The 26799-nt window shown below is 39.2% G+C and overlaps 2 long non-coding RNA genes across 23 annotated transcripts in view; one reads left to right on the top strand and one right to left on the bottom strand.

Moving 5' to 3' along the window:
* Positions 1-21737, bottom strand: part of LOC110923168 — a 43455-nt gene extending 21718 nt beyond the window's left edge. For 8 of the 21 annotated variants that reach the window (XR_004885664.1, XR_004885671.1, XR_004885672.1 and 5 more), the window contains exons 1-7: positions 21413-21737; positions 21256-21303; positions 21097-21152; positions 20953-21000; positions 17661-18276; positions 17425-17520; positions 17266-17347 (exon numbers count right to left, since the gene is read on the bottom strand). This is a non-coding gene — a long non-coding RNA (uncharacterized LOC110923168). Of the gene's footprint in view, positions 1-16995; positions 17082-17265; positions 17348-17424; positions 17530-17660; positions 18277-20922; positions 21001-21096; positions 21153-21255; positions 21304-21375 lie in introns of all 21 variants that reach the window. The other 13 variants (XR_004885665.1, XR_004885662.1, XR_004885669.1 and 10 more) reach the window with 11 other exon arrangements.
* Positions 21738-24039: 2302 nt separating this feature from the next.
* On the top strand, positions 24040-26199 carry LOC118489003. Of its 2 annotated transcripts, none has more exons than XR_004885674.1 (5): positions 24040-24472; positions 24552-24736; positions 24854-24912; positions 25415-25554; positions 25755-26199. It is a non-coding gene; the product is annotated as an uncharacterized LOC118489003 (long non-coding RNA). The 2 variants fall into 2 exon arrangements; XR_004885673.1 differs by having other exon boundaries at positions 24042-24472; positions 24564-24736.
* The last annotated feature ends 600 nt before the right edge of the window (positions 26200-26799 follow it).

Consider the following 26799-nt stretch of genomic DNA (forward strand, 5'->3'; position numbering starts at 1 on the left):
TTTGCGATTGTTTTGATTTTGGTTGCAAACGGGTTGCTAATTTTGCGACCGTCTTATGTACGTCGCAAATTTTAGTCGCAATTGCCTAATTTTCTTGTAACAATCATCGGGATGTATTAAAGAATATGGGATATAATGGTTAGAGAAGTTCATCATACTATGAGCTAGTACGTTGTTCAACGTTTGAAACAACATTTAATTAACGAGAGGCCAATCTTTCATTGAGAGATTTTGCTACTAGATTAAAAAGTAACTGTGTCACAAACATAAATTGATTGAAGTGCATGTTTAATTTGGGATCTCTTGATCATCCAGATAGATGTCACAAGTGATTTATAAAAAAACGGGCATCATATAAAAGTAATCTTTATTTACTTGTTAAGATTATCTAGTATTTAACAATCTTTCAAAACATGAAACCCACAAAGGATTTCCAAACAGTTCATCAAGTAGATGGCAAATCCAAAGGATCATAAACTTAGGATGGTCGATAAACATCTGAGATTGTAAAAACACATTTTTTTTTACAAATCAATCTCATCTCCAGCTAAAAACCCAAATCAAGCGCATAAATCAGTGAAATCGTTGATAAAAGCAAAACCCAAGTTAAGTGTTATTTGTAACCCACGTTGACTACAACATCAAAATCACAGTATAATGTGTATGGAAGCAGCAATGGGTGTCATAAGGAACATAAAGCCTTTGATTGTTTTATATTATTACTTGAGTGATCTTGATCAAATTAATGTTGATATGGTATTTAATAAAAAATGTTATTGCAACATTCATGCTTTGTTCAACATTAAATATTGAATTCAAATGTAAGACCACATTATCGAGTGTATATCGGTTGCTACAAGTCCCCTATTAGTGTAACGTAGTTAGAGATAAAGACAATTGGTACATTAGTGCATTATCTATGCCCTACGACACTGTAACTATGTTTGTGTAACTCAAATCAAGCATAACCTTCAGTAGACAATGTCTAGTTCTCTATTAACTTGCCAAAGGGCTTAAAGTCTAGTGCCTAATGGTATCAAGGAATGTAGTAAAGGTGTTCATCCTTAGGTGGTTGAAGGCTCTAGTCTCATGTTAGACATTGGTGTAGATATAGGAATCAGGGGCGCAACTTTGTGGGTGAGGGGGGGGGGGGGGACCCCCCGAACTTTTCGCTCATTGGTGCCCGGTATGTAGTTTTCGTATAGAATTTCTTAGGTATATACGTTTTCAACCCCCCGGTTTTATAATTTTTTTAGGTATATACGTTTTCGACCCTCGGTCGGAAATCTCAAGTTTCGCCACTAGGAATATGCTTAGTGGGTGTGTAAGTTAGCCGTTAAAAAAACAACTATTATGACACAAAATCCAAGTCACGTCATTTTACCAAATGGCTTGTAGCCTAGCGATATCAATGAGTTATAGTAGAAGGTGTTCATTCTCAAATGGTTGGGAATTCCAATACATTGGTGGACATTGATGTAGGTTTAGGAGTAAAGTTTAGTGGATATGTTAGTTAAACGTTTAAAAAAGAAAAAGAAAAAAAAAAGGGACTAAACCTAAAACCATAAGTGATTGTGTGTTTCGCATATCCATAACATAACCACCTAGATCTTGTGTTTCTCATGTTCAGTTTGATTTGCACTTAGTTTAGTTCTACTGTCATTCGGTAACAAACCAATACTAGTTATATACCTGTTCGGTGGACGGACATACTAGTGATACCATGAGTATGGGCTGGAACCATATTCTCTCACATGCTTGATGAAGCAAAGAGAAGAATAATCAAATATTTGTAAAGTTGATAAATTTTTAAATTCGCATTTCAACCCAACAAAAGAAATTAGACATGGACATGTATATTTCCAGCTTTCAAACATTGGATAAACTCTACTTGTTCTATCCATTTTGTATCAATAGCCATACAACATAAAACAAACTAAGATAGAACGTATTTGCTTTCTCAATTAGAAAAATGAACATGTTGACTTATGAAGTCAAAATACTAAGTTGTAACTCTAAATCTGGATAAAAGGTTATCACCGTTTTCAATCTTTTTCTACAAACCAGTTTTATGGTATTTGCTATACATGAAAAAAGGTCTTGGCGCAAAGTTATTCAAGAAATTTATAATGATTTTAGATGTGGAAGTTGTAGGATTGGCGCAAAGTTGTATGTTCAAGCTGCATTATGAATAAAAAGATGTCATCCGAAGACAATAGGGTTTAGGAGATGTATCTTAATCCTGGACGAGATACATGGTTCTAAACTCGGTTTTTATTTTAAGGTCTTTTGTCGAGTCTTCGTGAACTCTTTAAAACATGTTGTGGTTTGTAATTTAGATTTGGAGTCTACGTTTCAGACAATTATGTTGTGTTATTTTCAAACTTAATTTAAGGATGAACATCTAATGGTTCATATAGTGTTGTTATGATTGTATGCAATGGTATTAAGAAGTCACACCATAATCACGCTTCCGCAAAAGTCAGGGTGTGACACATTAGGGTTGGTTAAACTTCGACAGTTTGAATTCGCTTGTATAGCCCTGGGTCTCATCCCTGAACTCACCATTTTTAGGGCATTTTTCGTTCTCGTGTGGAAATCCCCATTTTTTTACCTTTGATAGGCGAGACGTCGATGTGTCTTGTTTGAGGGACATTCCTACTAGTTCCCGGGATAAGGATTGGAAGAAGAAGTTCTTCTTTATCGACGCCGGTGTGATCCCTGGGGAAATGCAGTGGAGGGAAATGGGACCTAAGGACAAGGTTAAAGACGACGGTCCCCCAAAGGATGCATATGTGGAAAACGCTCTGTTTAAGAGATTGTATCAATGTCCTTCCGAATGCACGGTGATCCCGGAGGGAGCCTTGGTGATGGCGGGAATGAGCATGTTATGGCGTGATATCAGGTTGTATCCCTCCTTTCAAAGGGATGATGAAGGTATGTGACCCTTTGCTTTGAATTTATTTTGCCAACTGTATATGCATTAATCGTGTGTAAATGTCACAGGTAAATGGAGTTTGTTTGACTTTGTTGATCCTCCGCGAAATGCTGCTTTGAGGGCCACGGACCGCGTGATTGGTGAACAGGAACCTGATGTACTGAAGATCCGCCTAGAGCAGTTTTTGCTGCCCGCTGTGCCGGCGGACTCGGCTGCTTATATTTCCCAGCCTCCCCCCAGCGGAGGAAGTGGTGTTTCTGCCGCTGAGGCGAAAAAACCGATCCGGGTGAGAGTCATCGGGAGGAAGTACATGGCCGTGGGGGCCGCCACTTCCGTTGTTACGGTTGGCGATTCTGTGCCCGCTGGGGGTGTTGCTGTTATATCTGTTGCTGCTGAGTTGGTGAGTCCAACTCGTGTGTCAAAAAAAAAGGAGGGTTATTCCTGCCCTGACTGCTTATGAAGCTATTCAAACCGCATATGCCATGACCACTAGTAAGTAATCTTGTTTTTGGGTGTTATTGTGGACTTTGTGTTCCATGTTGCTAAATACCTGATTTAACACAGGTTCTACTGCTGAAGTTCAAGTTGAGGGTACGTCTTCCACCCCTTTAACGTCTTTGGATATGATGTCTTCCGTTACAAGCGGACCAAGCCTTACAGAGCTTTTATCCCAGGCAAATGCTGCCACTGCTGTCACTTGTGCTATGCCGCCTCCTATGCCCACAAACGTTGTGGCTGTGACAACCAGTCCGGTTTCAACACCGCTGCCTTCAAGTGTTACCCCTACGTCTTTGTTCGACTCTCCCTTCAGCGTTTTTTCTGCAACTGGAAAGGAGTTGCCTATAGTGTCTGCTGCTCACAAGGCAACCAGTGCCGGAGATACCGCCGTGAGCGATGCTGGGGGATCTAGCAGCGAGATTGTTGATGATGGGGCCCGTTTGGGTGATGATCTTTATCTGCCCACTATTAACTGGGATCCGAATGTGCAAGACAAGCGTTATCAGCCCAAGTGGAAGATAGCGGAGTCATCAAGGTTCATCTTCCCCCAGTGGTACGTCATTGGATCGAGCGTGCATACCCCCCAGCTGAGTCAGCTTATGTTGAGGGGTTAAACAATGAAAATTTGATGACTGCCACGATGGTGGACTCCGTTAGTCAGCCCCGGAGGCTAGCAGAAATCCGACGCCGGTGGATGCATGATAACAATGAGCTCCACCAGGCGCGGATTGCTATTCAAGAGCTGAAGGATGAGAGATATCGTTTGGAAAGTCAACTTCAAGCTGCTGGTCTAAGGGAGAGCAGGTTTGTGTCTGAGAAAAACAAGGCAGAGAATGATTTGAAGCTTGTGACGGCCCATCTTCCTGAGGAGAGAATAATATGGGCTCATGATATAGCGGAGAAGGATCGAGTCCTTACTCATGCTAAAACTGTCCAGGAAGAATTGGAGCGTAAAGCTGCTACTGAAGCTCAAAAGGTGAGATCTGAGATGTCTGCTAAAATGGAAAAGTTCCGTATTGACACTGATTTCGTGTCTCAGGTGCAGGAGCGGTACCAGGCTTTAGCTGCGGAGTTAGAGTCGTCCAACACCAAGGTTCAAGCCAAGCAATATGAGTTGGAAGAGCGGGAGGCACGGCTTAGGGAGGTTCGGCAACAGTGCGATTCCTTTGTCTACGAAAAGAACAAACTGGTTGAATCTTCCACCGCACATCAGGCACGCCATAAAGAGGTAGATAGTGCATTGGAACAGTCAAACGCTGAGGTGGATAGTTTGACCAGTCAACTTGCTGGACTGCGAGGTGACATGAATTGGTTGATAACCAATGGCCTGGTTGAGGCGTTTGAGTACCTACGCCAATCGGAGTCTTTTACTGCTTTGTTGGACCGCCTTTCTTCTGCAGCTTATTAGTCAGGTCACCATGATGACGTTTACCATGGTTACTTTGAATGTCAGCAGCCAGATAAGATTACTCCCGCATTTCACACGAAAATAGGCAAACTTCAGGGAGATATGGCGGATGCTCTTGAGGCGGCGTGCAATGATCCACTGCCCGCGTATGCTGATCTGACGAGCAAAGTGGCTGAAGACGGCGTGGACTCTTTACGCCTAATGTTGGACCCAGCGGAGGAGTCAGAAGAGGAATGAGTGTTTTATTTTGTTATGTACACTATTCCTTAGATATTTTGTATAAACACTGTTTTGTTTGGGTTATGTGCAAACACTTGATTTTCTGTCAGACATTTAATGCTAATATCATGATGAATGACGCCGTCGTTTGCCTGAAACGTGGCGATTTGACGTGTAATGATGACTTTTTATTAATTTTGCCATCGTCATCACTGTCAGACCCCTTAGACCTGTATAAATTAAGTCTTACTCTTTCCAAATTTGGTAATTCGAAAAAATGGGCCGGAAGTGTTATAAACAGAAAATTTCCCAAATTCTCCGACGCTTGGATGCAGCTGATGGTCTAATTCATCTTCAAGTTCCAGTGATAGAGGAGATGATTAGGGGAAGGGAGGTGAGCTCCGATGATACTCTACCCCGGGTTAGCCGGTCTTGCAAGAATGTCTAAGATGAGGGTCCTTCAAAAGCTGATGCAGGTGTAATTTCTCTATCATCTGACACTCAGATGGAAGCTTTTCCTTTTGATCATGTTCAACGTTGTAGACTGGTGTATGAACGACGCCGCAGTGGCCGTCGCTGTACAAGCCCGGTTGACGATCGGATGGTGTTAGCTTTTCTGGTAGATGAGGATAATGTCGATGACCTGGTCGTTGATCCTCATCTGTTGGAAGATTATGGTGTGGCATTGTGCACCCCTGCAGAGGTGAGGGCAATGCTTTCCAAGAAGTAAATATTTAGAACATGTTCGTTTTTTAGTTCCCGTACGTTGGTGTTTAGCAACAGAGACAAGTACTTGGTTTTTTGTAAGATAGTTGTATGTATTTATTACCAAAATACCTATCTTTTTTGTAGTGTTAGTATATCTATTACCAAGATACCCACTCTTAGCGCTGTATATTTTTGATCCTTTGACTTATACATGAAAAATATTTTGTGTCAGGGATGCTTTTTTACCGTTATGTGCAGTTTAAATGCGATGGTAATTTTTTGTACCGTAAAGTGCAGTATGAATGCGATGGTAAATTTTATTGTGCATGTAAGTAATGAGGGAAAATAATAAAAAGAAAGAAAGAATTTTTATTAACTCAATACTTAAAGGAAAAAAAGAAATCGTTAGAGATGAATTACACTTGTTTGTAAAAGAAAAACAATCAGACCCGCCGTTAGGGACAGGGCTTTACATATAACATTTTCTCCATTGAGCCGCGTTCCAGCTACGTGGAACCGTGGTGCCATCAAGCCTGGATAGGCGGTAAGCCCCTTTGCCTAAGTCTTATTGGATGACATAAGGACCTTCCCAGTTGGGTCCCAGTTTGCCTGAGGGCTCCGCTCTACTGGCTTCATTGTCACGCATGACATACTCGCCTTCCTTGAAAGTATGTTGAGCCACGCGCTGGTTGTAGTACTTTTCCAAAGTTTTCTTGTACTTTGCCTCGCTAATGGCGGCTGCCTCGCGTCGTTCTTCCAGTAGGTCTAGGCCTTCCCTTAGGAGCCTGCCATTGTCATCGTTAGTAGTGAGGCGTCTCATGATGGTAATCCGACTTCTGCGGGTATCATGGCCTCTGCGCCGTAGGTTAACTGAAGGGGGTTTCATTGTTGCTTGTCTTGGGCATAGTTCAATGTGCCCAGAGGACATTTGGCAATTCTTCCACCCAAGAGCTTCCTTCGTAAACTAACCTTCTTTTTATTCCGTCAAGCAAACTCCTGTTTGCCCGCTCCACTTGGCCGTTTCCCTGGGGGTGTGCTACCGATGTAAAGATCTGTTGGATATGAAGCTCTGCACACCAATCTTGTAGGACCCTGTCTGTGAATTGCGTTCCATTGTCGCTCACCAGGTATAGCGGCAGTCCAAATCGGCACACTATGTGCTCCCACAGGAATTTGTTTGCATTTTCAGCAGTTATTTTAGCCAAAGGTTTGGCCTCAACCCACTTGGTGAAATAATCGATTACCACAATTAGGTACTTTAGCTTCCCGGGGGCCAGCGGGAATGGCCCCACAATATCGACTGCCCACTTTTGAAAAGGACAGGCCGCCGTGACAGGAATTAGATTGTTCTTGGGGTGGAGCGTTTGAGGGGCAAACTTTTTGTGACAACTATCAAAATTTCAGGTATCCGTACAACTATTAAACCATGATTAATGCTTAATGAGTGTGCTGAATTACAATTAATGACTTGAATTGTTTTCTGATCATTGCCATATACATACATGTGCATCACATATTACTTAATGTCATATCATTAATGCATGAGAACTTTATTTGACTCAGTTAGCATAGTTATCAGACAAATCAGGAAAATGCTGACGGAGTTCAGTACATAGCCAGACAATGTGTTGAGACACAGAATGAGCCAGAAACTAAGTATTACATTAGTATAGTGTGTAGGAAAGTAAGGATCATAAAACTGCCTTCCTAGAGATAGTTTAAGTGCCGGAAAGTGCCTAAAACTCACCTAGAGTGCTGAATTCAACAAAATTCAGCATTTAAACAACCTAATATCATGCAGAAATATGGTTAAATGGTCCTGAATGCTTTCCTAAGTGTCGGGAATCAAAACTGTCATAAAAGGGCACATAAAGCACACTAAACTGCATAGTTTAGCACCTTAACGAACGAACCAGTAACCAATCGAACAACCGGACACTACCCGAAACACCAAATTTTCACTAGAAGCACTGTTTTAACATTACCAAGCTAGTTATGGTCCCCGAACATTATAACACATCATACAAATATCTATTCTCTAAAACACTTAACTTATACTTGATTTTCAACTACAAACTAACTAGTTTAGTTTAAACCTAGCCTACTACCTCCCCCCCCCCCACCTATGGACGGCCAACAAGGGCCCCACTATCTTGATTTTATTGTGATTAAATAATAGATTATGTTGCTTCTCTAGTGACACATTACACAAAGGAAAACATGAGAAATTGGTTATAAGAACTAACCTAAGAGTTCTAAACTTCATTTCTACACACACTAAAACACACACAACTTTCTCCCTCTCCCTTGCCTTGCTCTCGGCCGAACCAAGAACTACCATCATCACTATCATTCATTCATCCTACATCCATTTCAAGTATATACAAGTGTGTTAGAGGTTACATAAAGAAGCTAGGAGCTTTCGGAAGTTCAAGGACCTCTTTCATTTGCTTTTATCCATCTCTTAACTTCTCTTGATCATCCCTAGCCTTGAGCTAGTGGTAAGAACCTTAATCCTTCTATTTTACATCATATCATAGTGGTTAAAAGATGTTACATAATGATAATCTTGAAGAACACTAAGAATCACAAGAAAGAAACTTAAACATAAGCATGAATACATAAGAAATCTTAATGTTTATGTGTTGTAATACTTGTTGATTGTTGATTTCTTGTGAAAATGATGTTGATCATCATATGATCTTGCTAGATCATGATAAAAAACATAATCTAGCAAGATGAGAGGATGAACATGGTAGAAGTTAATGGATCATCCTCATGAGAAGCATGAACTTGAAAGAATATGTGGTTTTCTTGTAAAATAATGATCAAAGTAAGTTGTAATACTTGTAGATCTAAAATTTCATGGATGGTTTTTCAAAGGAACCAAGTTAAAAACACAAGATTTACTTGATCTTGGTTCTTACATAAATAAACCCTATTTTTAAAGGTTAAATAAGTGTAGAAACACTTATGTAACAAAAAAAATCAAAGAAGAAACATTTTTGAAAAATATGATTATAAGTTGTGAAGATCCATTGTCTTTAAAATGAAGTTTTTAAAGAATCAATCACACTTTAAAGGGTAAGAAGGCTTACTAAGAACACTAGTAAGTTACTACAAATTTTTGAGAAATTTCAAGTCCATGAAGTAGTAGATTATGCTTGTTTTTGGCAAAGTTGGTAAGTGTAGAATGTGTATTGTTGATTGTGGATTGATTGTGTTGATTTTACAAAAGAAAATGATATACCTTCAAGGTATGGAAACCTCCATTTTTAGGGGAAACTATGGCAAAATTTTTCTAAAAATTAAACATTTAGAAAAATATTTCCAGATAAAATATTTACAAGTGTATTTCGAACCATAAATCTTTACACAAACCTTGCCATAATTTTTGTTACAAAAAAAATATAAATATTGGAGGTTGGTTTTTATAAATAAAAGTGACTAAATATGTATTTAGGAAAATATATATTTAGAAGACACCATGTTTGTGATTATTTGTATACTTTGTGTATTTGTTATATTATTTTAGGACTTGAAATAATATAACTCATCAAAATACCGAAAACTACAATTCAAAATATTACCAAAATTCCAAGAATATGAATATACAAGTTGTACACCAAATTTTGGTGAAACCGAACAAAGGAATGTAACTTACAAAATATTCCGGAAAATTGATTCACAAGTATATTTTGGTAAATAATACTTTGGACACCAAAGGAAACAAAAACATGATTTTTACAATTATTACAAAGTTATATCATATATTTGACAAGAAGAAAATATATTATTTTTGGGTGAATAAAGATATGCATTTTCTTGAAAATATTAGAAGATATATTATTTTTGGAAGAAATATATACTTTCTCAAACAAAAACGGAATATATTATTTTGGAGAAGAATAAGCATATATATATATATATATATATATATATATATAGGGAGGAGCTCATGCGAGAACCACCCTTATTGTGAGAACCTTGAGAACCAATGTGAACACAACCTAAAATAGCTAAAAAACCTAAAAAAAACCTAAAAAAACCTAACCCCCAACCCCCCCCCCCCCAAAAACCTAAACCCCCCACCCCCCCCCCCCCCCAAGCTAAAAAAAACCTAAAAAAACCTAAAAAAACTAAAAAAAACCTAACCCCCCCCCCTCAAAAACCTAAACCCCCCTCCCCCACCCCCCAAAAACCTAACCCCCCCCCCCCCCAAGCTAAAATGCTAAAAACTAAACCCCCAAAAAACCTAAAAAAATCTAAAAAAAATCTAAAAAAATCTAAAAAAATCTAAAAAATTTTTTTTGATTTTTTTAATATTTTTTAGGTTAAAATCGCTACTTTTCGAAGCAAAAAAAAATTTTTTTTTTTTAAAAAAAAAATTAAAAAAAAAAATTTTTTTTTTTTTATTCGAAAAGTAGCGATTTTAACCTAAAAAATATTAAAAAAATCAAAAAAAAAATTTTTATGTGATTTTTAGCTATTTTTAGGCATTTTTGGTGTGTTCACATTGGTTCTCGCGGTTCTCACAATAAGAGTTGGTTCTCGCATGATCTTCTCCCTATATATATATATATATTCTAAGTTAGACATGAAAATATATTATTTTTGGAACTTATATGAAAATACAAATATTTTTGCCAAAGGAAAAATTATAAATAATTTTTCTAAGTAGTATTTCTTAAAATATATATTTTGGAAATATATATGGATTTTTACTAAGGATACTTCACAAATACAAGAGATACGTATTTTCGTACGTATAATTACACTCCGGAATACGACCCCACATACATGGCAAAAATATACAAGTGTAAGAATACGAATACAAATACACCCATCCTTGGGAAGGATATACAAGTATAAATACTTGAGAAGTATCAAGTTAAAATATATTATTTTAACTATTATTCTAAAATTTAATAAATATAATTTAAGTTAAAATATTTATTATTTTAACAAATAATTATAACTTGGAATAATATCAAAGACACTAATTAATACTGAGTCAAGGCAAGACCCGGTCGTCTAATAGACGTTAGTACGATTGTAGTAGTCGTGTACGCCAGGTGAAGCTTTGAGTTACGGTGTTTACGAAGACGTAAGGCTGTGAGTTCGTGACCCCCTTTTCTTTTAACTATTTATCAGTTTTTTAACTTCGGGAGTGAAGTACATGTTATAACTGTTTACAAACGTTATTATTTCTTATGGTTAGCTAAGGAAGGGTACTGCTAGATCATGTGAGTGGTGGGTATGACGCTTAAGACCATTAATCCTCGTTGTAGGACCGAGGGACATGAGTGATAGATCTATTTGGGTGTAGCGAGCCCCGCCCATGTTGGACCAGGGTTTGTCCCATGGGTTGACTATGTCTTACAGCCGGAAGCCCGGTGCAAAGTCTGCTAGGTTTGAGCCTTCCTGCATCACGTCACACATATTAATGGCCTTGCAAACCATTAATGATCTGTTTTCCTTGTTGCTTTCATACCGGAATTTACAAACTTACATACATACTTACAATGATTTCAAAGGTTTATTCATACACACAAACAAACACACGAACTCGCTCAACTTTTGTTGATGTTTTTAAACTACATGTATTTCAGGGAATTAAATGTGGATCTGGCGGGGGTTCAGAAGTTCCAAGTGTTGTTTGAGAATAAAATATGTCATCCATGGTCTTAGGGTTTGGTTAGTGTGTCTTATCCTGGACGAGACATGTCTTCCAAAACCTGAATTTATTTAATGTCTTTTGTCGAGTCCTTGTGAACTCTAAAAACAAGTTGCATGGTTTGTACTCGAATTTGAATTCAATATTTTAAAACAATGTTGTTGTTATAAACTTATTTAATGGATGAACATCTTCAGTTTTATCATATAGTTGTTGTTATGATTGAATGCAATGATATTAAGCAAGTCACACATAATCACGCTTCTGCAAAAGTCAGGGTGTGACACTTTTGACAACTACGGCACCTCCTGAGGTCAATTACCGCGTCTTCATGCATCCCGGGCCAATAGTACCCGGCGTTGTGGAATTTGGCGACCACTACCCGGGGTCCAGCGTGAATGCCACATATGCTCGCGTGTATTTCTTGGATTAGGTATTTTGCTTTCGTTGGGGATACACACCGTAGTAGTGGTCCCAAGTATGACTTCCTGTACAGGACGCCGTTGTTTACTTCATATTGCAACGCCTTAGTTTGTATCTTTTGGGCTTCGCCTCTGGCACGGGGTAATTCCCCCTTTGTGAGGAACTTTAGGATCGGAGTGTACCAAAGGGTTCTTCCGCTGTGATGGCGGATACTTCCCGGGGTTCAATGGAAGGCGTTTGTAATGTTTCTACCTTACTTCTTTTTCCATACCCAAGGTAGCAAGTTTGCTCAGGGAGTCTGCTATTTGGTTTTTTCCTCGATGGACGTGATTGAGTGTGACACTATCAAAGGAAGCTATGAGCTCCTTGGTCTTAGCCAAATATTTTGCCATCGATTCATCCTTGGCTTCATAGGTTTCATTTACTTGGTTATTGACTAGCAGAGAGTCGATGTATGCGTCGTCTCTTGTTGCTCCCATAGATTGGGCCATTCTCAAGCACGCGAGTAGTGCTTCATATTCTGCCTTGTTGTTGGAACATTCAAAATCGAACCGCAGAGCGTACATTAGCCTTATCTCATCCGGGCTTATTAACATGAGACACGCCCCAGAACCTTTTCCACTGGATGATCCGTCGGTGTACAACTTCCAGGTATGCTTGGCTGTGCTGGACTCCGGTATGTCTTGGACCACGGGGTCTTGTATTACTTCTCCATCAGGAATCTCAGGCAAGAAATCAGCGATCACCTGCCCCTTAATTGTTGTTCGCTTTCAATATTCGATATCTAGGGCTCCCAACTCAAGCGCTCATTTAGCCAATCTTCCGGAAATCTCTGGCTTGTGCAAAATTTGCTTTAGCGGGTAATTCGTTAAAACCTGTACGCGATACCCTTGAAAATATCTTCTGAGATGCCGGGTAGCGTGGACTAATGCCAGTACCAACTTTTTAAGTTTTGGATACTGCGTTTCGGGTCCCGCTAGAACTCGGCTGATATAATATATGGGTGTTTGTTTTCCATCTCTTTCCACCATGAGTACCACGCTTACCGCGTTGTGAGCTGCCGCTAGGTACATTTTTAGTAGTTCTTCTGGGTATGGCGCTGTCAACATGGGTAGTTTTTCAATGAACCGCTTCATGTCTTGCAAAGCTTCTTCTGCTTCACTGGTCCACTTGAAGTTTTTCTTGTTAAGGCAATCTTTCAACGTCTTTATGAATGGCAAGGATCGCTTGGCGTGTCTTGCCAGGAATATTTTTAACGCCACTAGACGCCCGTTCAATGCTTGTGCCTCTTTTAAAGTTCTGGGGGAGGACATTCGCGTTATAGCGGCTACTTTTTTCGGCTTAGCTTTAAAATCGTCCTGGGTGACCACTACCCCAAAAACTTACCTTCTTCTACCCCAAATGAACACTTTTTGGCGTTGAGCTTGATGTTGTATTCTCTTAGCTTCTGGAAAGTCTCCTCGATGTCTTCGAGCATTTTCTTTTCCTCTCTGCTCTTGATCACCAAATCATCGATGTATACTACCAAGTTTCTGCCGGTTTGTTTTTCGAAAGCCTTGTCCATGAGCCGCTGGTAAGTGGCTCCGGCGTTTCACAGACCAAAAGGCATTTTGGTATAGCAGAAAATGCCCACATCGGTATGAAACGCCGTTTTTTCTTCGTCTTCTTTGATCTGGTGGTAACCCTTATAGGCGTCTAAGAAGCACTTGTACCTATAAGGGACCAGAGAGTCGACCTTGAAGTCCATCTCAGGCAGCGAATAAGCATCTTTAGGGCATGCTTTGTTCAAATCTTTAAAGTCGATGCACATTCGCCATGTGACATCTGGTTTCTTAACCATTACAGGGTTTGATACCCATGTGTGATACTATGTTTCTCTAAGAATTCCAGCTTCAACCAGCTTTCGTACTTCTTTGAATACCGCTGCTTTCCGATCAGGCGCCATGCTACGTTTACCCTGTGCGACTGGCTTAATACCCGAAAGTGTTGCTAACTTGTGCTCTGCCTTATCCTGGGGTATCCCAGTCATGTCAGAGTGTTCGAAAGCAAAAATATCGGCATTCCTTCTCAGCAACTATTTTAGGTTGTTTTTAACCTCAGGGGAAAGACTATCCCCTATTGTCACTGTTTGCTATGGATGGCGTGTGCTTAAAACCCACCTTTCCGGGCCGATGGCGCCAGTAGGTCCTTGACGGCATCTCTTGGTATCCAATACTTCTCCCCATTTATCCCGGTATACCGTTGCAATCCCTCGCGGGGTGGGGAATTTCATAAACCCACGCGCCGTGGAAACTATAGCGTCAAGTCTTCCTAGGGTAAATCTTCCAATGATTACATTGTGGTAAGACTCAGCGCGTACCACAAGAAACGTGAGGAGTACGGTTCGTTCCCGAGGGGTCTGTCCAAAAGTAACTGGGAAAGTAATCTGGCCGATTGGATCAACCTTTTCACCGGTGAACCCTTTAATAGGGGCGTGCACTGATTCGAGCAATTTTCTGTCTTCTGGTTGCATTCTGTTAAAACAATGCTCATAGATGATGTCTTCAGAACTCCCGGTGTCTACCAGGATTCTTCTCATATTATAATCGCCTATCATGGCGGATATGATTAGGGGGTCGATGGTGAGGTGAAGGTCCTCTACGCGTGGTTCGATTGTCATGGTTACCAGCATCCAGGGTTTTAGCGTGGAGAAACTCCGTTTTGCTCCCTTTCCCTTATCGGCGTATACCATATTTAGCTCTCGCTGTCTCTTACCCGCCCTTTGTCAGTTTCTTCTTTGGTGGGGGGCGGGCCCTGTTTTATGTCTCGAACCAGGTGAGCCAACTTACCCGCCTTCACGAAATACTCGATCTGCTTCTTCAATTGAAAACAATCGTTGGTATCATGGCCGCTCCCCTTGTGATATTCACAGTATTTACTGGTGTCTTTGTTGGGAGCGTCCTTCAATGGCTTTGGAGGGTTAAACTTGAGGTTTTCAGAGGCCAGGATTTCTGCCGGCATTTTGCTTAAGTTAGGGTAATCGGACCGCAGTTTAGAAGAGGACTCGTTTCTTGAGTATGTGCTTCTAGATCTATTGTACCGCGAGTCTGTTCTGTCACTTTTTTGGTACCGGTCTCCTCTACCTTTACCCTTAGAGCTCCGCTACTCTCTGTCATCCTGGCTTTTCTAGGCTTCTTTCTTTCTGTTAGCCGCATGACTGGCTGCAACAGTCTTTTCTTGTGTAACGTATACCTTGTCTATCCTCAGGATTTCGTCTATGGTGGGAGGTACACTATCCCTTCCATAGAGCGTCCTTAACAACTCGTCATTATTTACCCCTTGTAGGAAAGCTCCACACACCAGATCGTGTGTGACACCCATTGCTAGGCTTTCTTTGTTGAATCTAACGATGAAACTCTCCACTGTTTCATTGTCTCACCGACGAATGTGAAGGAGTTCGTTTCGATCCTTTGTGTGCCTTCTCTGTTGACTGAATTGCAACGTGAATTTGGCCTCTAGGTCTTCAAAGCTATCGATCTCTCCAATAGGTAGACTGTCCCACCATACTCTGCTGCCCCTACCAGCGTTTGGACGGACATTTTGCACCAAAGGGGCATGGGCCAGCAGGCTACTTCCCCGACGCTTTTTAAACAGGTTGAGATGGTCATCAGGGTCACCTAGACCATCGTACTTACCCACTGTCTGAGACATCTTTGGTTTTTTCTTGATTGGGGCTTCAGCTATTCTCCTTGTGAACTTAGACTTGAAGGTAGCGTCCACAGGTTTATAAGGTCTGGTGAGATCGTCATCTTCAACGTTAATAGGTTGTATTGGAGGGGTTGCTCCACCCTGGCTGGTTCCCTGGGTGATAAGGGGTTGAGCCGGGGTGATGTTCAGTGTAGAGCTAGGGCCCCCGTTTGGAGAAAAACAAGGCCTAGATGCGTTTCCTCTGTCATAAACAGGTTCCGCTACAGGCGGGGGTTGGCTGTAAGCCGGCTAGGATGTTGGAAAAGTCCACAAGGTGGCATATAAGCTGCGTATGGCGATTGCTGAGTGTAACTTTGTCCCACCATCTGTGGAGTGTATGATTGAGTATTGTATGGGGGTAGATACCCGTATGGGGGCGCATAGTAGTATCCTGGGAAGTAAGCTTGATTCCACGGCATGACTGGGGCGTTCATAATCCCTGGAGGCATGATGACCTGCTGGTGTGGCGGTGTGGACAATGTCGCCGTTAGTGCTGCAGGGTATAATGACGGCATGGCGTATGTAGCCGAGGGCTGATAGTATTGAGCCATGCTTATCTGCGGTGTAGTAATACTTGGGCTTGCGGATGTGATAACCGGCATAGTGCTATGACGTATAGTCTGTGCACTCGTGGTTGATACTGGGGTGAAGATGTTGGTGTCTGTTATGGTTGGTACCACTGACCGGAACTACAAGGATGTGTATAAAAAAGGGCCAGCTGCTGTCGTCCCAGAAGAAACAGCAGAGGTGCCTGCGAAACCTGGTGGTGGTGCTTCTGCTTCAAATTCTAGGTCGAGGGACCTGGTTACAGCAGGTGAAGCCGGCATGGTGGTAACCGGACTCGTTTCCAGCAATGGGTTGCTGGTCATTATTTCCTGACTCGGTGTTACTGCCGTGTTCTGATCACTTGCCATTGGGTTCAGTCTTGTTGTTGTTACCGAAAGGTCCCATAGATGGTGCCAATGAAGAAACACTGACCTTATGGGTAAGCTCCGGCTAGGACTTCAACTCTTTGGCGATCTGAACAGCTGACTGCAAAACAGAACACCATTAGGACTCGTAACAGGAATAGGGTTATTCCTGTAACCACCCTCCGGCGTGAGAATAAGTCTCGGTTTGGGAGAAAGAAAGTATTGATGTAGAGAGAGAGTAAACGAGAGTAAGATGATTCGTACCTTTGATGTTTACCTCTATTTATAGTTTACCATTAGGGTTTCCCCTAATTTAGGATGAGCTCGGATAAGCTAGGGATTTGCATGATCTTCCCAAAAAGTTGGGGACTTGGTTACGTGGTTTATCCATACAGAATAAAACATTCTGGAATAAACATGTGTAATTGAATACTTATAATAAAATAATAGGTGATAACCGGGTCGGGTTAGCCGATCCGGATCATACCTGGTCACAAACACAAATTACACCATCAGACGAGTGGCCATCAGTCAGTTCTTGGACATCAACATGTTCGTTCACATAATGAAAACCTTAAAAATATACATTTCAAAATAATCAAGCTATAACAATTCAGAACTTACATCCTCTATTCCCATCAAAATCATTTAAACAACACAAATCCCTTAAACTAAACACTCCAAATCATCAAATAAGAACCGATTTAAGTCAACTAATCAACAAAATTGGGGTAAAATTAGGGCAAAAGCAGTGTACCTTCAATAATCAGCAGCACTAGATTTTAAGATCAAACCCGACGAGAACCCTTCAATTTCCTACGGCTTTCAATCGGTTCCCCCTTAAAAATTGCAATAATAAGAACCATGAATAGAGAGAAATCAATTTTTCATATCAAAGCAATGACGAAATACTGACCGGCCCAAGGGTCGAAGAAATTGATCCCTGGCTCAGCCAATATCTCGAGCCGGCCCCATTTTTCTGCAATTCCAATGCTAGCTTGGTCTATGCAACCTGCAAACACTACACAATGCGTCTATCAATAGCTTTCCTGGACTATCACAAACTCAAAACCAAATACAACTTCAGGATATTAATCAATAATATTTTGGAATGGGGAGTCAGATAGGCTACTTGAGATCGTATATTGTTACCCGATCGGTGGTTGCGGCGACACAACAAACAAATATTAATAAATGCTGCTCCAATACTTCGATTGTTGGTGCAACGGTTTCCTTTGTTGTGATTGAGATATAAAACGACGAAATCGAGCAGCAACGGACAAGCAGCAGAATTCGTATAACAACACTAATTAAAAATTAACTAATGAAAGAATTTATGCAGAATCTGAAAGCTACCTTAGGAGAAATCTAAAAGAAAATATGTATACATCTCTGGACTCATCATCGTCTTCAATTTCATGATAGGTTATATATGGAGGTAGGCGACACGGGGAGGAAAAAAAGGGGGAGACGACAACTGCAGTTTTGAGGAGGGAGAGGGTGGAACTGCTACTAACTGCTGCTTCTGGAAGAAAAGTTTGATTTTAAAGGGTCATGATTAAAAGTTAGGGACTTTGAATGGTTAAGATTAGCCTAGAAAGTAGTTGAGATTATGAGGAACATAAGAATATATTATAGCAACACAATATATGACAGCTCTAACGCCTTTCAGATAAATAAATTCCCCTCGTCTGGTTCCTTCCGTTCGTTTCTTTGGCCTCCAACATCAAAAAAGTCTATAGACTTCACCACCTTTTTTCCAACACGGCTGCATGAAAACATATTTATAACATTAATAGATTCTAAAAAAGCAATATTGAGCATTTCCTGATATAATTAAAATAGAGCAAGTGACACTAATCTGATTCAAAGTATAATGGAAAGAATAATCTATGAGCTCTTTGTTCACAAACATAGAAAATTAACTACCTTTTAATTAAGAACTGCAACATAATAAGAAGAGCACATATACACATAAACCAAAGTGGCAATAAAGTGAATACTCCAAAGAAAATTGTAAAAAACTAATAAAAACAAACATTAGTCTTTAAAAAATAGTAAAAGGACATCAGATAGACAACCTTTTAAACTATTGTGCATTACTAACTAAACTTCAAGGGATGAGTAAATTTGTAAGCCACTAAGCATCATACACCGTAGTAAGAGGGCAGTTTACCAAGTAGATAGACATAAACAACCTCCTTACTGAGTTTACGGTGAAAATGCGATTTGTAGGGACTAAAGTTAGGCCATATGAAATGATCTTTGTTGACCAGTAACATAAACAAAGAAGACTTTATTTTTATTGAGATATTGCTTGCTTCATATTGAATATAAAGAGAACAATAACCACATCTACTTATACTAATGAACAAGGATTTAAAAAAGGAAAATATAAGGAAAATATGGCTAATTCTTGGAGAAAGGGAAATACGGCTCTAACACTTGGAGGAAGGGAAAACATATTTGACCCTATAATCATGGAATATTCTAACACTCCCCCTCAAGTTGAATAGTGGTATTGCCAAAATTCAACTTGAATTGGTTTTGGTTTTGGATTTTGTTTTGATTTGAGAATTTGGGTTTTGTTTTTTTTCCTTTTTTTTGGGTTTTGGTTCCCCTCAAGCTGAAAAACAACTTGGCCATTTGGGTTTTGGCATTTGGACTTTTTTTTTTTTTTAAATTTGATTTTGGTAAACTGTTTTGAAAAAAATTGGGTTTTGGGTTTCGTTTTTTTAAAGATTTTTTTCCTTTCAAGGAACTTCATCTCTTAGGGCTTAGTGCCAGGTCCAAAGATTTCCTTCGGAAGCTTCATCACCACCACTCTTCTCGGCGCTGTCGTTGCTAGTAGCACTATTGTTGCCTATGGCAATGGCAACCTTACCCTCTTGATTAGGGTTCTTGGTTTTGTGATTGTCACTCCACCAGTCAGGAAATCCCACGATTTAAAGCACTGCTCTTTGGTATGTCCCCACATATCACAGTGGGTGCACTTAAGGAGTGATTTATCTTTTTTTATTGGTGCTCCGTTCTTCTTTTCTGTCCTGCAATATCCTTTGGTTGCGAGGCCTAACCGTCAGATTCGGTGGCTGACAACCCAGCTCTGATGCCTTATGTATCACTATGAGCCGCTCCTAGAATAGTTTCGTGGGCGATTTCTTTCCGAACAGCAGCATAGGCCGTCTCTACAGATGGTAAAGGCTCCCACCGGAGTATTTCGCGTTTTATAGGATCATATTTTTGGTCGAGGGCACTTAGGAATTGAAAAAGTTTGTGTTCAGACCTTATTTTTGCGTAAGCCTTGATGTCATCCGGGCACTTCATGGGGTTAGGATCGATCCTTTCGATTTCTCCCCATATCCCTTGTAAGGAAATCCAGAAACTTTCCAGGAAAGCATCATTTTGTTTAATCTCATTGGCCCTGACATGGAGATTAAAGGCTTGCAATTTATCTTTTCCGCTGCTGTAAGTAACCACCAAGGCATCCCATAGCGATTTCACTGTGGGAAACTCGGTTAGGTTGCCGGCAATTTGTGGTTCTATATTTTGTATAAGCCATGAGAACACAACCAAGTCGTCTTGTTCCCACTGCTCGAATTCTGCATCATCTTGATCTGGAGGGTTTGAGGTTAAGTGAGTTAAGAGGGCTTTCGATTTCCCGCCTATGGCGACCCGAATCATTTGGGTCCATAGGGCGTAATTTTGGTTATTGAGTTTGAGATTGATTTGTAAACTGTCTGAAAATTTTTTTTTCTGAGGTTGGGAATTTTTTATCAGATTTGCGAGTTGTTTGGACAGGTCCGAACTCGAGCTATCATCGTTGGACATGGTGGTTAAGGTTTGGATGGTAAACAAAGAAAAGGTACCAGGTAAGTGATGAGCAGATTGAGGTTTGAGGACCTTAACACTGCTCTGATACCATGTTGACCAATAACATAAACAAATAAGACTTTATCTTTATTGAGATATTGCTTGCTTCATATTGAATACAAAGAGAACAATAACCACATCTACTTATACTAATGAACAAGGATTTAAAAAAGGAAAATATAAGAAAAATATGGCTAATTCTTGGAGAAAGGGAAATACGGCTCTAACACTCGGAGGAAGGGAAAGCATATTTGACCCTATAATCATGGAATATTCTAACACGCTATATGAAATGATCTCCACGCTATCACCGTGTTTATGAAATTAAATAAAAAATTAAGATTTCAAGTGTAATAAAAAACTATACGGTCAAATTAAATATATTTGACCGTATAATCAGGGAAATACGGCTCTAATACTAAAGCTAGGCCATATGAAATGATCTCCACGCTATCACCGTGTTTATGAAATTAAATAAAAAATTAAGATTTCAAGTGTAATAAAGACACTTAAAATAAGATGAGGCATTTTAAAAACTTAGCACCTCAGCTTATAATATGCAATTTGACAGTACCTCGGCTTCATAAGATTCTAATGTGGTCAAGTGCATTTGAACCTGCCCCTGCACAAACCATGTCACCGATTTGTAAGAAATTTCCCATCAAAATTGCAACTATTTTTATTCCAACAGTTATTGTTTTATGCAATTTGAACTAACTTCAGTGGACTTGCATTTCACCCTAACCCCTTTTCACTGGATGTTCGAATCACCATCTTACATACAAATAAAAAAAAATAAGAAACGGATTATGTTCAACCTTGTAGCATGTATCGGATATGTTTTCTTAGAATTTATTAACAATGCAAATTGACATACCTTGACGAAGATATAACCTGGGATTTCACTTAACTCAACAATTAAACCCTAAAACATAAACACAAAATTGATTTATAAAAACTGGCCAATAACTATGATGAATACATAAGTGAAACATACCAATGAATGAAAAAACCCTTTTATTAAAAAAAAAAACCTAATTATCATCGGTTTCAAGTCCACCGTCGCCGTCGATTTCGATTGAAATAACCTAGTCAAAAATGCGGCGAGAGGAAATCTGAACACCAATCCACCAAACCACTCCAAAGGATTGTAAGATGAGCGGATTTTTGAATATGCTCCAGTGCTTGGGAACCGAAATAGAAATTGGGAAAACTATGAATTGTTTTTGAGCAGAGAAAGAGAAGAAGAGTGGGTTTGACCGGCGACATGGGGAGAAATCCAAGGAAAGGAAAACCGCTCTCAACCTCTGCTTCTAGAAGCTTTCATCAATTATTACCGTCCAGATTTTATCTCAGGTTGATCCAAGGGTTAATATCTATCTGATTGATGTTTGACTTTAATGGGAACATCAGAATAGATAATTCGGATTTTATTTTGTAACCAATGAAAAATTTTAAATTAGACTATCCGGTATGGTGAGGCTCATCCCAAGGGGATGGGCCGCCACGTCACCAAGAGAGAGGATGGGTCTAAAGGGGATGTACAAGGGGGTGGAGGATGGAGCCCCACACTATTTATAAAAACAACTAAAAAATATTAAATTGATTTGATTTTAGAGAGAGAGAGAGAGACGAGAGAGAATGAAGAGAGAGGAGAGAGAAACAGGTCCGGCTTGGACGTCTTCTGGCCGACGATGAAGACGGGACAGGGGAGGGGGGCGGTGTAGGGGTGCGGCGTCAGGGCTCACCAGGGAAGGGCTGACCCCATACCGTTTGGTCTTATGACATTAACCACATGCTTTTTGATACGACCATGTAACCCACGTAAACCCTCATGAAGCCCAACACGCCTTCCCACGTTCTCATGCATAATTCTTTAGTTGCACAACTTTCTGTTTACATTTCATGTTTCCATTGTTTGCATATTTTTAGTAACTAGTGGTTAGTTGAGTGCTTGCATTATATGCCTCTATAAAGGATTTGTGTTTACAGTAATGATAATGAGAAAAATTGTAGCAAAATAATATCTTCTTCGTCTTGTGTTCTTGGAGTCTAACCCGCTCAAAGGGTCCCTATCTTAGGAGATTGGTTCATCGTGAATCATCTCTATCACTTTTTGATACGATGTAAACAAAACTCTATCTAATAAGCTAATCAGGTTTATATTTTTAAATGACTTGAAGGTCATCAAAGCGCATATCAAATCCCTTTTTGACTTGGGGTTTTTCTGTAACGATTTCACGAATTTACACGCGCATGATTTAAGGCTTGTTTCAATCCACATGGGAATTAGATATGTACAAATTTGTATGATGTAGGTTTTCTACAAGTCTACAACGAGGGGCCAAATTCATGAGTAGTGATAAGAAATATTAATACCAGGGACCGCTATGAATGAGGCAAGGTCACAAGATGGGGACGGAGATATTATTACCCCACTTGAAACTCAACCTTGCCATTGACGAAATTTAAGATAACATGAGCCACAGACGAAATTTAAGATAACATGATACATACGAAAGGGAATATGGCGTTAACATATTTATTTATCTATTATTGTTTAAGTTTACAAACATGTTAAACATGTTTATTTTCTAATATAAATCTGTGTTTTAATTCTTCCTTTTTTTGTTGTTGGTAAACATGTTTATTTTCTAATATAAATCTGTGTTTATTTATTCCTTATTTAGTTATCAGATGTCATTTTATCGATGTTCATAGATCCATTCAAGATTATTTGGTTTGAACTTGTCTAAAAACTTGTTTTTAACTTTATAATATAACCTTTAAATTTAGTTAGTTGACAAAATGTTAACTTCGGTTTTAAATGACAAGCTGAACCAATAAGGTTAGTTGGGCCTGTTGGACCGGCCAAAACGGGTTTTTCGGTTTATGCGGTTTGAAATGTTTTTTTTTTTTTTTTTTTTTTTTTTTTTTTTTTTTTTTTTTTTTTTTTATTTTCATTTTCAAAATTGTTAGTTTGCAATATTTTTTCTAAAGATGATAAAAATGGTTTCATGAATGTTACATATACAGATTTGCATACTTAAAACAAAAGACGAAAAAGTTATTTAAAAGTAAATAATTTGTTTGGTTTATGCAACGGTTCCAATTTTCAAACAGTTAACCGGACCATTAATCCATGCTTTCCAAACCAAACCATGAATCGATTGTACAGATTCTAAGCATTTAAACCAATTGATATGTTCCGATAGTGGAAGGTTGAGGCACATGTTCATGATATGTTCCGATAGTGGAATGTTGAGGCACATGTTCATAGTTTTTAGAGTTTATGGACATCTATTCATATTTTATTGCCCAAACTGTATAACCCTAAACCCAGAGGCTAAAATTCGACTTATATAGTTAAATCACGATGTTAAATTATTAATTTCTGATTTTAACTTCTTAATTTGTTCAACTACTCAAATTACAACAGTAATTATCCTCAAATCAAGATGGTGGCATATATGGGTGCGGTATAATGTGTTTTCATTGGACGGTTCTATTAGTAAAAAAGAAGGCTACGAACACAATTGCTATCTTCACCACGTGGCTGATTTGGAAATAAAGAAATGACAAAGTTTTAATAACAAAACAACGAACATCTTCAAGAAAATGATGAAGGATATAAAAGCGACCTCATTCTCATGGGTAAAAATTAGAGCTCGGTCCCAATTATTAAATATTATGAATTAGCAACAAGTTTTGGCATTGAGTGTTTGTACATGGTGCATAACATGTGTTTTGTGCAACTCTTTGAGGTACATCTGGTTTAGTGGGTTGTAAGTTGTTTCTAGGTTTTGACACGTATGTTTTCTTGATACGTGTTAAGCCAAAAGCAATCCTCCCACCGCCAAAACACCACCACAGCAACAAAACCCCTGAGATCTGTAATCTGGAGATTCTAGAAAGTGGAAGAGTAACATGCAAGAGTGAGAGAGGGGTTGGGCCAAGAGAGGGGCGGTGGTGTGGTTTTAGACGGTACACCTCTCAGATGAAGGTGTAATGTCAGTGATGCTGGTGGGTCTGGTTTCAGTAACAAGATAGAGGCGGTGCGAGGTAGGTTTGTGACGGGTCTTCGTTTAACTCCGGTAAAGCATCGATTCAATTGCATGTTTCGTTTTCAGTTAGATTGATTTACTTTTTTTTTGTTTAACCTATTTATGGTAGTACAAAATTCAGGTGAAGCTCCGGCGAGTTCTCCGTTGACCAATCTGGTTCTACATGTCAATAAATAATCTTATTGATAGGTGGTTCTCCACTACATTCAGTTTCCGAACCACCAAACAATTTAGAACCCAAATATGCAAACCCCTTTCATTTCACATATGAAAAGTTACATTAGTCATCAACAGGTAAATCATCATTTACTATCTTCTTTATATTGCTTAATTTTACATGTATATACGCTCATCAATTGCGGATTTAATCAACCCTAACCCCCAATTTCGTGAACTTTACTTTATTTGCAGAAATACTAAAACCTTAATTCTCCATCACGTTGATTTGTTGTTGATCATTGTTGTTTCAGGTAAATTTTGCTAATCCTTTGTGTATTTATATGATTGGTTGATTTAAATTGATGTGATTTGGGGGAGTAAAAATTTGAGTTGGTTTTAGGGGTTTTTTAGGGGGCATCGAGCTAACTATATATAAGTTGTCAATGACGAATCTTGAGATTTCCGGACCGTGGGTCGAAAACGTATATACCAAAAATTTCTATAAAACCGGGGGGTCAAAAACGTATATACCCAAAAATTTCTATACGAAAACTACATACTCTCCACTACTGAGCGAAAAGTTCGGGGGATCGGCCGCCCCTCCCGCCCCCACAAAGCTACGCCCTTGTAAGTTGTTATAATTTTATTTGTTGTTTGTAATTATTGTGTATATAGAAATTCATGTTACTTCTAATTCCCTTTGAGACATGTAACAGTTTACTTTCTATTTGGCTATGTTGTGATGTATTGTTTTAGGGGTTAATTAATTAATTCTGCATCTATATCTGCTAATTAAGCTAAGCCTTTTTCTAGGTGATGAAAATAGGTTCTTGGACCATGACAAAATTAATGTTGATTACATGGGGCAAATTTTGAGTTCATACCATTTGGTTCTGGTCGAAGAATGTGTCCAGCTATACCCCTCGCCTCACCGGTGCTTCCACTCGCTTTAGGTACGCTTTTGCACAAGTTTGATTGGTTTTGGTCAGGAAGGGAATGTTTGGTCAGGTTTATGGCAAAAAGCAAATGTATATGATTAATTTTCGTGCAATATGAGAATAGAAGTTAGATAGACTTTTTTATATATTTTGATCAGTTATCTTTTAAGTCTGATATACTTTCATGTACACTACCTCACATGTGCAACTTGCAGGTTATTTTGACTAACCCAGATGATATGTAGAGAGAGAGGAGAAAGATACTAACCCATAAACATTTGTAGTTGGAAAAGAGATGCCATGGTGGATGGCACAATGAGGGAAGGTTGTAGCCGAAGGGAAAGCTGTTGTTCCCATTCCACCACCAGCTTAAGATGGCTAGCGGTATCGACATAACCGAATTGTTTTTTTAATTTATAACAAATGTAGTTATTTTTTGTGAAGCCGGCGGTTTGAGTTTATTGCGCATGTATATTGCCTAATTTGGCAGGAAACATAGCATCGGTAAATCATTTAGTAGAGTTTAGGGGAATTCTGTGTGGTGTACGTTCCGAATTAAGATTAGTTGAAGGCATTGTTGGTTATGTGGATATATGATCCAATATTTTAAGTGTTTAGACTATGGTATTCAATGTAATTATTATTTATTACAACCTTAAAGGTGATTTTGTCTTGCTTTTATAGTCGGAACTGAAAAATAAATGACTGAATTCCCGGCACAACATGACATGAAATAATGGGTCTCCCGTTGGCAGCTCGCGAGCGACAACTGAACTTAGCGAACGCGGGAACGCTTTGTCCTGCCGGCGCAACGCCCGGCGGGCAGTTGCGACGAGCGAACTTGGCGAACACCTTGTCCCGCCGGCGCATCGCGCGGCGGACAAAAATCTAGTTAGACTAAATATGTGGTGTAAATTCAATATTGATAAGTAACGTGTACTTTTTCTCTCTGCTAGTTTCTTGTTTTTTTTTTTTTTTTTTTTTGAGGGGGGGGGAATAGAAATACTTAACCGTGTGGTCCAAATAAAGTATTCACTAAAATTTGTATTGCTATACTATTTTATGATTTGGAAAGTGTTACATTGTTTTAAGATTTAAGATTGCTAATTGTCAACTTTAATTACGAATTGTGGAGTTGTGATTTTTTAATTTATAAACGTGATTGTTTTATTAATTTTTGAGAAATTTTTCCATATGCCAAAAGAAGATATGTTTAGTTGAATCAAGGTAAGTTTCCTATGTGGTCGCTAGTTTTTTTCT

This window comes from Helianthus annuus, chromosome 17 (genome assembly GCF_002127325.2).
Source record: "Helianthus annuus cultivar XRQ/B chromosome 17, HanXRQr2.0-SUNRISE, whole genome shotgun sequence".
Lineage (NCBI taxonomy): Eukaryota > Viridiplantae > Streptophyta > Magnoliopsida > Asterales > Asteraceae > Helianthus > Helianthus annuus.